This window comes from Salvelinus alpinus, chromosome 14 (assembly GCF_045679555.1).
Source record: "Salvelinus alpinus chromosome 14, SLU_Salpinus.1, whole genome shotgun sequence".
NCBI lineage: Eukaryota > Metazoa > Chordata > Actinopteri > Salmoniformes > Salmonidae > Salvelinus > Salvelinus alpinus.
The window spans coordinates 23,722,500-23,733,153 of NC_092099.1; the positions used below are offsets into that span (position 1 = coordinate 23,722,500).

Consider the following 10,654-nt stretch of genomic DNA (forward strand, 5'->3'; position numbering starts at 1 on the left):
CATCCAGAGAAGCCACTGCTCCCGAAAACCACTCCTGCATTGTCTTGGCTGTTTGCTTAGGGTCGTTGTCCTGTTGGATGGTGAACCTTAGCTCACGTCTGAGGCCCTGAGCACTGTGGAGAAGGTTTTCATCAAGGATCTCTGTACTTTGCTCCGTTCATCTTTCCCTCGATCCTGACTAGTCTCCCAGTCCCTACCGCTGAAAAACATCCCCACAGCATGATGCTACCACCACCATGCTCCACCGTAGGGATGGTGCCAGGTTTCCTCCAGATGTGGCATTTGGCATGCAGGCCAAAGAGTTCAATCTTGGTTTCAGACCAGAGAATCTCGTTTCTCATTGTCTGAGAATCCTATCGGTGCCTTTTGCCAAACTCCAAGCGGGCTGTCATGTGCAATCTACTGAGGAGTGGCTTCCGTCTGGCCACTCTACCATAAAGGCCTGATTGGTAGAGTGCTGCAGAGATGGTTGTCCTTCTGGAAGGTTCCCCCATCTCCACAGATGAACTCTGGCGCTCGGTCAGAGTGACCATCAGGTTCTTGGTCACCTCCCTGAAACCTCTCGCTTCGCCTCTTCCTCTCTGTTTGCACACACACACCATGCCCCTCCCCCTGCATTTGGCCAGGCAGCCAGATCTAGGAAGAGTCTTGGTGGTTCCAAACTTCCTCCATTTAAGAACGATGGAGGCCACTGTGTTCCTGGCAATGCTGCAGAAATGTTTTGGTACCCTTCCCCAGATCTGTGCCTCAACACGATCCTGTCTCGGAGCTCTACGTACAATTCCTTTGACCTCATGGCTTGGTTTTTACTCTGGCATGCACTGTCAACTGTGGGACCTTATATAGACAAGTGTGTGCCTTTCCAAATCATGTCCAATCAATTGAATTTACCACAGGTGGACTCCAATCAAGTTGTAGAAACATCTCAAGGATGATCAACAGAAACAGGATACACCTGAGCTCAATTTCGAGTCTCATAACAAAGGGTCTGAATACTTATATAAACAAGGTATCTGTTTATTTGTAATATATTTGCAACATTTTCTAAAAACCTGTTTTCACTTTGTCATTATGGGGTATTGTGTGTAGATTGATGAGGACTTTTTTTATTTAGTCAATTTTAGAATAAGCCTGCAACGTAACAAGGAGGGAAAGGTCAAGGGGTATGAATACTTTCTGAATGCACTGTATGTAATGGAAATGTGTGACATACTGAACTCGCTGCCTGCTTTTCCTACTGCCATAAACCCTGACCAGAGGAAAACTTGTCAATTATTCTACAAACCACATATGCTGGAAATGAGTCATACATCATTTCTAGTTGGGTCTTATTCTAGACATGTAGGCCTAAAGTGCTGGTGGTACACATGGTGTTGTAGTATTTGAACTCTGGGCACCATACAGCAAAGACAACATGTCTTTCTGAGTTTCAGACAAGAGAGGAAAGGATTTCCTTAAGTAACCATGGGATTGGTTGGCCAGGAAGCCAGAGGTCTTTCATCCCTTTTGCGCTCACTATTCAAGTCATTCCACCTCAAAAAGCACAAGTAAGAGGATTTACACCCACCATCTCAGATAGTTCCTGTAGTTAGAAATATAAGAATAGCATTCCTGAAACATTATTTTGTTTAAATAGAATTGGTCATTTAAAATGTATAGGATTGACTGACTGCATTGGTTCTTTTTATAAGAAACATTGTGTTGAAAATCCAAAAATGTTTGCATAGTCAATTTACACACAGTTCTGACACACACACTCTTACCCCACCAGACATGCCACCAGGGGTCTTTTCCACAGTCTCCAAATCCAGAACAAATTCAAGAAAGTATACAGCATTATATAGAGCCATTATTGCATGGAACTCTGTTCCATCTCATATTGCTCAAATGAACAGCAAACCTGGTTTAAAAAAACTGAAAGCCAACATCTAACTGCACAACACCTCTCCCCTATTTGACCTAGATAGTTTTTGTGTGTGTATTGATATGTAGGCTACAGTGAGTTAGGCTAGGGCGATATATACCATATACCGGGGTATTTCTCTCCAGCTCAGGGATCCAGCTATGCATTTGGTTTGCTAACTTCATAGATCTAAGTGGCTAGATGTCAAGATCAAGAAGTATTTTTATTTTATTTTACCTTTATTTAACTAGGCAAGTCAGTTAAGAACACATTCTTATTTTCAATGATGATTTTTGTCCCTTGTTCAAAGAAATTAGCCATTGAAGTCACTTGCAATTTTTACCATAAATTGGTCTGAAAATACCAAGTTTTGCCCACAGATGCCGCTGTCCCTGCTACTGCCACCACACCCTTTTATACATTTTGCTGGTCTTATGTTTTATTCAATGGATCACATAATTTTCTTTGCAACTTTGTGTAGAAAACCAACAGCTTTTGCTCATGATGAAAATATATTGTGTGGTCAAGCCAGTCCTCCATGGAAGCAATTCAGTTTGTATTTCTCTTAGCAACCTAATGCGTCAACCCAAATCTCATTGAATAGTCCCAAAGAAATGGCAGCTCTGAGGGCTATCCATATGGTGAAAGTATTTTCCTACAAGCCCAAAACTTTGATGGAGAAATGGACTAGTGACAAAAAAATGTGACAACCCTTATAAAATACAATGTGTTTTTCAATAAAATGATTAGAAAACGTCTCTATACGTACTGTGGTTAGTGACATTTTCCATTCAACCAAACACCATTGCTAAACACTATACAGTGTGTGTTTGGGCCTTTTTTGGGATTGATGTAATAAAACACAAGACACCATTAAAATGAATAAAAGGGTATGGTGGCAGTAGCAGGAAAAGTGGCATCTAGTGGGCAAAACTTGGTACTTTGACTACATTATGGTAAAGATTACAAGCGACTTCAATGGAAAATTTCTCTGAACAGAGGACAAAAACCATCACCAGATTCAAAGGGAATGTGTTAAAGGTTGAAGAAGCAATACTCCAAGCAGCAGCTCTATACTACTTGTCAGACATAGAGAGTTGATACTGTATACTGGTTATTGGGGTGGGATTGGTGTGGGGTGATGGTTTTTACCATTTTATTGGGTTCTTCACAATTATGTTCGAAATCAGATGTTAGGTGCTATATATTTACTGAAGGTTATATGAACCCTGTGAATATAAAAATGGCCAATTTAGGTGTAATCAATTCACTTAATTTCTCAGAGATCAAATTATATTCCATATTTCAGGAATGCTAATCTTATGTTTCTAACTACAGAAACGATTTCTGCTGAAATGACCCCTTTACGATCCTGTTCCAGACCAGCACAGAACGTCTGGACGAGATACGCCTTTTTTCTCTGCCTTTGGGAGACCTGCTCAACCACTTCACAAATCAAAATAAACTTCCTTGAAAATTAAGCCAAACTGCAGACAAATATAATTTCAATAACCAGCCTACAGAAAGACATAACTTTGTCATAGCTTCAACTTCATAGAATGTCTATCTCCATAACTTTTATTCTCTCTCCAGCAGGACCGTAAAATCTGGTTTATAACCACACACCACACACACACTGACCCTGTATAAGCCAACAAAGGCCAGCCGCAGCTCCAGAGGACACATAAGGCCATAATGATGAGTATTGTTTACTCTCTCGGTCCTCTACGCCCAGCTGGAAGCCTGGGCACTGGCTAGTGCTCAGTCTGGCACAACTCAAATATAAATATATTGATTAGAATAGACAGACATGCCTTTCTTTGACATGTCAAATACTGAATCATGTCTGATTATCTATTCATGGCATTTCTATCTGCAAAGTCCAGTATGTTGCATCTTCCTGAACACAGGGACGACACCAGTCCTGCCTGGCAAAGATAGACAATATGACTGGAAATCCAATCCACACAAGTATTAGAACATGAGGGTTTGATCATGTATTCTAACATGATATTTCCTTCATAAAAGGCCACCCCTGCTAAGTCATTGTCAACATCCCCCCCAAAAAATATTTAACTTTTTTGTACACCAGGGGTCTGCCAAGACACCCTTTAAAAGGGACCGTGTGAGATTTTGGCATTTAGGTCCCTTTTTTCGATTTACCCAGAGTCAGATTAACTCATGGATACAATGTGTTTTTACAGTTCGAAGTTGCCAACTAGTGTTAAAGCAATTGCTAACGAGGGTTAGCGCAATGACTGGAAGTCTATGGGAATAGTTCATGTTGACTTCCAGTCATGGGAACAACTAGCATGCTAGCTGTTCCTGTAGACCAGGGGTCGGCAACCTAAGGCACGCGAGCCAGCCTTGGCACGCGAGGGTATTTGCCGTGGCACGCCAATGCTTGGCAAGTCATCCAACCCCCCCAAAATAATACAAATATTTAAATTATATAGGCGACACTGAAGATGAGACTAGTTTTCACATAGCTAACAGATAGCAAACCTTAAGTTATTTAAAAAAAAGTTAAGGGCACAAAATGTCATCAGCAAAGAAAAATAAGGCAAACGTCCACTCATTTATTGCCTCTGATTCCTTTTACTTTAGGGCCAGGCTGTTTGCGCTCTGTTGTAAAACTGCTATTTGTCAGACATCAAGTGCACATTGCATTTTGAAACGAGACATGCGGACCAGGCAGAAGGAATCAAGAGGGCCGTGTCCAGGTATGAAAAGCAAGGCACTGTGGGGTTTTTTCATAAAAAAATTGCACAGTGCATTGCTAAACATGGAAAACCATTTATTGATGGGGAATATATCAAGGCTTTCCTCGGTAGTTCATAGGCTTTATTTGATGGATTGCCTAACAGACACAATCTTCTCAAAGATAAGACATGCATGTGTCTGCCAGAACTGTTGAAAGGCATGTTCCCAAAATAGCTGAAAGGGTAAAGGAGTTGCAAACTGTAGAGTTAAAAGATGCACCTGTGTTCAGCGTGGCTCTTAATGAGAGTGTGGATGTGAATGACATTACACATCTGGCAGTAGTTGCAAGATACTGTGACAGAGCAGGTACGCAAGTAGCTGCTTTGTCTAAAACCGATACATGGTAACACTAAAGGGGAAGGTGTAGCAAAAAAGCCTTCACGGATCATTTTGAGGAGAGGTTTCGAAATTAAGAACATATTCACTATTACAACTAACCGTGCCCCCACTATGGTGGGGAAACAGGATTCGTAAAGCTGATTGAAGATATGATTGGCCACCCCGTGGTTAAATTTCACTATCATTCACCAAGAGAAACTGTGTTCCAAGAATTCAAATTCCGATTTAGGTACTGTAATGGCTACTGTAATTAAAATTGTGAATTCCCTTGTTGCTCGCTCATATGTCACAGTGTCAGTCACTGCTGGAAGCGCTTGAACAAATCCACAAAGACTTGCCTCTCCACTGCAGTGTCAGGTGGTTAAGTGGAGGGAAGGTTCTGGAACGGTTCGTGGAGTGTTTGGATACTTTTGAAGCCTTTCTGGCTACAAAAAGTGCCAAAACTACCCAGAGCTTGAGGATTGGCTTGTAAAACGGGATGTTTCTCACTGACATAACAGGTCACCTCAATGAGCTCAACCTGTGCCTGCAGGGTGCAGTGCTGGATCTGTTCCATGCACATAAGGCATTCCCTGCCAAGCTAGAAGTCTACTTGCGGGATATTCAAAGTGGAAAGTTCCGCTACTTCAAGCAACTCAAAGGGCTGTCAACGCGACACACTGTCAGTACATGGGGATGCTGTACAAGGGGGTGCTGAAGTCCCGAGTTCTCTGTCCGATTTTCAAGCAACATCTTTTTTGATGAAGCCAGAGAACTTTGAGGAGAGCAACTTGGGTCTGTCTGTGTGTCACTAGATAGGGACCGAGGACTCTGAAATGCAGCTGTTCTAGCTCAAGGCAACCTCCCTTTGGTCATCAAAATTCACAGCGCTGCGCAATGAACATGAAGACAGAGAAATCAGGGGGCCTCCATTATCCACTGTTGGGAGAGCCTGCCAGTGAAAGATGACAGTCTGCAGAAGGTTGCATGTGTAATGCTTTCAGTATTTGGATCCATATATCTATGTGAACATATCTTTCACACATTAAGTCGATCCCCTCACGCAGCCGGCTGGCAACATACCACTCGGAAGCCTGTGTGCAGCTAAAAGTCTCCAAATATGGCGCAGATATGTGTCTCTGCAATGGGAAGCAGAGACAAGAATCACAAAAAATAAAAAAATAAAAATTCGGTAAGATGAGATTTTCAATACAAAATGATATAACCTTGTGATGTTCATGGCAGTAAATTTCAGTAAGTAGTAATGTGAACGTGTGTGTGTTGCAGAGGATTTGGAATAAGAGACTGGGGAGACAGGAGACTAAGTAGACTACGATTCTCAGCAGCAGATATGGACTTGATCATACAGAAATAAGTCATTTTTTATTACATTCAGTTATGTTTAGGGCTGTTGGTAGGCCTAACAGTCATCTCAGTCTTTTTACGAACTGAACCTTGTATTCTGCAATAACATTTTATATTTAAATCACATTTATTATTCAGCCCTTTTAATTCTGTGGCCTGTTTTAATGGAACGGTTCGACAAAAATGCAAGTAATGAGGTGCAATTTATACACATTATTAACAAAGAGTTATAACTAACATTTCCAAGTGTTGTAACAAAATTTCCATAGAAAAACAATTGAAACGTCTGATAAATGCAATTGAAAACGGCAAGGAAGTGTCACATCACAACGAAATTATGATTCTATCTTGATGAAAACGCAAAGGAATATTGTCCATAAATCAAAACACTAAACATATTAAAGCCACTAAATTCAGGCCATCAAGTCACAATAAGGACGACTTCAAAATGCAGATATCAAAATGACCATTGCATTAACACAGCTAACCACAACAGCATATTTCAGGCAAATATACATAATGCATTAAGAGGCATAACATCAAAGGAATTACTTACAATCACCAAGGATGCATGCCAAACAAATTCAACCAAACAATGGCAAAAATCCCTAAGTACAATACAAAGATCTATAAATGCGTTTTAAAAGGAGTGAAGACCACGCTGGATTCAACACCTTGGACAGAGCCTTGGTGCGGCTTTGCTCATCTGGGCTCCCGAGCAGTCTAAGACACTGCATCTCAGTGCAAGAGGCGTCACTACAGTCCCTGGTTCAAATCAAGGCTGTATCACATCCGGCCGTGATTGGGAGTCCCATAGGGCTGCGCACAATTGGCCCAGAATCGTCCGGGTTTGGCCGTCATTGTAAATAAAAATCTGTTCTGAACTGACTTGCCTAGTTAAATAAATACAAATCTGATGTAGGTAGGCCTATAGTGGAGCTCTGCGATGCTAATAGAAAGCTCCTCTGTTTAACAAGCTATGGAATTCTCCCGTTTCTGGGCAATTAGACATTCAATAGACAATTAGTTGTACTGCACATATGAAAATCATAACTGGCATGCAGATCAGTAGAAATGGTAGGATAAATTCTAAAATTGGCACTAGACACAAGAGGTTGCTGTAGACTTAGTCATCACACCAACACTAGATAGCAACGGGTTGCAAAACTACCTACAACTTCCTTCAATCTGCACGCAGAGACATAAAAATAGTATCCATGATGAGTTCATCTGACTAAGTAGAAAAAGGGCTAAGTTGCCAAAATCTTGCACTATCCCTTCAAGATAGGAGTGACAAGTTGCAACTTATGTATAGCAAACAGCAAGCAGTGGCACAAATGAGAGCCAGCAGCACACAGCTGTCAGCCCAGCCAGTAAGGACATTTTGAGGATACTGAAACTGAGACATTTCCTGTTCTTTCTGCAGGTGGCCACTGACGTCAGAAACATGCCATTAAACTGCTTCTATTAAAATATATTTCCTAGCCTAGAAAGCCCAGCTCAAAACATTATGTAGGCTACAGTTGGATTACCATTCATTTCAATCAGTAACTATGTATTGAAAATGAATCCATACTGAATGGCATTGTTAGACACGATGGTCATCCTCTGTTCAACATCTTTCAGTCTCTCACTGGAAGGCTAATAACACAGAAATGCTGTTGCGGCCTGTCGGGCTAGCTAGCACTCTAAACATCACTGGCTGGCTATGCCATGTTATGTTATGAAATGGGCCTTTAACTACAGCTATATCACGGATGACATGGGCCACAAAACAGTAATAGCCAAACTGACAGTCTACTCCTAAATCAGACTCCGATATCAGCTATGTCCATGATGACATTGGAGGTAACAAATAAATAAATAAATGCTACTGATCTAGTTAGCTAGCTGATTAGCTATGTATGTCTTCCATCATTATGGTAAGATCACTAGCTACAAAAACAATCACTGAATAGGTAGTATAACTATAACTTTTCAAAGACGTTGACCAGTAATTGATAAGCTTGTTGACGCACTCGTTTACAAGTTATACAAATAAATATCACAATTGACCCTACACGTCCATGATTATGCTGCTTCATCTTGCTATCTAGCTATCTAGATACATAAAATACTTCGAACAAGATCAACATGTCAACGTATCTAGCTAACGTTAGGTTGGCTCTGATCTGAGTTGATTCATAAAGGAAATAAATATCTTATTCTGAAGTCAGAATGGCATATCTTTAAACATCGCAAATCGAAAACTTTGGTAAAAACAGCTAGCTAGCTAAATTAGGAAGCTAACAGCACTCCTATACGGCTAATATGACTTATAGAACGCTTGATATCGCAGTGCGAACTGCCCCTTGAAGGCCTAGTTTCCAATCGCAGTTTTCCGGGCCTTTGGCCTGACCAACTAGCGTTAACTAACCGTTGATGCAAGTTCATTTGGGTACGGATAGGTAGCTAGATATCTGGCTAGATTTACAGACACATTACGAATTGCTTGTTAAGAAACATTTGCATTCAGCAGAGAAGGGGCTAGTTAGCTAACTCGATAACGTGAGCTAGCTAGCTGAGCTAACTGTAGTTATGTAGCTAACGTTAGCTACTGTAGTTGTTTTGGAGTAGGCCGCGCAACCACGTCCATAGAGAAATAATTGTATGTGGTACTAGTTAACGTTAGCTCACCTAGCCAACGTTGACTAGTTAGTTTATGTCACTGTGCGACATTTCACGATTGAAACCATATTAAAACTCAGACATTACTTAGGGTTCAGGGTGGGGAACCGCCTGCCATTACCTAGATAACTTAAACGTCAACTAACTAGCAAGCAAGCAAGTAAACGAACATTATCTGTCTGATATCGACCCGGCTTTCAACAACGTTAGCTAGTTGTTTAGCGATCAAAATAGTTAACTCCACATTGAAGACCCGTTTTCCCTGCTCTGACAGTGAGTGAGTCAGTAAACTTGGCTAACTAGCTAGCCAACGTTAGCTACCTTCTGCCAGAACCAACTAACTTAGCACGTTTACAATCCAAGTTGAATTCTTCAATGATTAAAGACGTGTATCAATGTATTTCAGGCCAATAAAATGTCAAACAAAAGAAATAGCTAGCTAATGTTACCAAGTCAGCTGCCATACCCACACTACACCAGTTGACAATGTTAAGAGCGCAAGCTAAGTTAGCTAGCAAACTAGCTGCTAACAACTTACCAGGAATTTGATAGGACTTCTCTATTCACGAACTACTCCAGCCTTGACGATTGTGTCGTTGTTTATGACATAAATGTGTCCTATATACTGCTATTTCATATTAAGCTCAACTGTCTGTTAGAATAACCTGGTTCCTTGGTTTTTTTTGGTCATATCTTGGGTGTTTTTCCTGCGTCACCAGCGCGGTAGCAGCCCCCCCGACTCTATCTAGTCAGTTCGGTCCTAGCCAGTCAGTCACAGCTTGCTGCTAGCAGAGAACCGCTTCAACATGGCGGAAGCACAGCCCTGAACAACGTCGCTGGTGAAAACAGATGCCAAACGCCTTTCGAACTCCAACCGTCAACATTAGTTAGCGAGCCAACTACTAGCTTTTCTGTGTAGCATCACTTTGCAAATGGAACCCGTGCTGAATGGTCAAAAATCCATACAATGTAGATGGTTGACTCTAACCCCGATATTGGATTCGCTTATCCAGGATTTTATTTAAACCCCGATTTCAACGCTTGTTGAACCAAAAAGGGTGTTTGTAGGCCTATATATCGCCTCCTACTGTCATGGATCTGTTGTTGAGTCTGTTGGTCAGATATTCAACAACAAAAATCAGCGGACATTGAAAACATATAAATTGGTCAGAGATACATATTTATAGATGAATATGACCTATCATAAATTGTTTATTATTGGGCTAATAAGACACATTTCAATTGGCCCAAGGAGTAAAAACTAAGGCTCTGTTCAAATACCAATAGGACACATTGAAATACATCCCTTCCTTTATTCTTTCATGTGGGTGATTACTGATCTGACATGATTAGTGAAATCAATGCATTCTTCAATGAAGCAATCATTTTTAATTTGAACAAGGCCCCCAAAAGGTGTCCCCTTCCAGGTGCAGCGGGTCCCCTTGGCCCTTCCCAAGAGTGGGTGCCAGAAGATACCAAACCTACCTTTACGATTTTTTATACTGTGCACTGAGGTCGGAACGCAATCATGGTTACATTAAGACACCGTTAGTAATGGCAGTGTCAGCCAATCAGCTCCTTTGTTGATCAACGCGACGTGCCATTCCATAATTGCTGCTGTGGCTACTGCTCGTTAGC

At 41.2% G+C, this 10,654-nt stretch overlaps 1 protein-coding gene across 12 annotated transcripts in view; it reads right to left on the minus strand.

Annotated features, from left to right (window-relative positions):
* LOC139539173 (ubiquitin carboxyl-terminal hydrolase 9X) overlaps positions 1-10,045 on the minus strand; it is an 86,828-nt gene extending 76,783 nt beyond the window's left edge. For 8 of the 12 annotated variants that reach the window (XM_071342043.1, XM_071342042.1, XM_071342046.1 and 5 more), the window contains exon 1: positions 9,555-10,043. The gene's annotated coding sequence lies outside the window, so the exon portion shown is untranslated. Of the gene's footprint in view, positions 1-9,554 lie in introns of all 12 variants that reach the window. The other 4 variants (XM_071342045.1, XM_071342044.1, XM_071342047.1 and 1 more) reach the window with 2 other exon arrangements.
* Between the last annotated feature and the right edge of the window lie 609 nt (positions 10,046-10,654).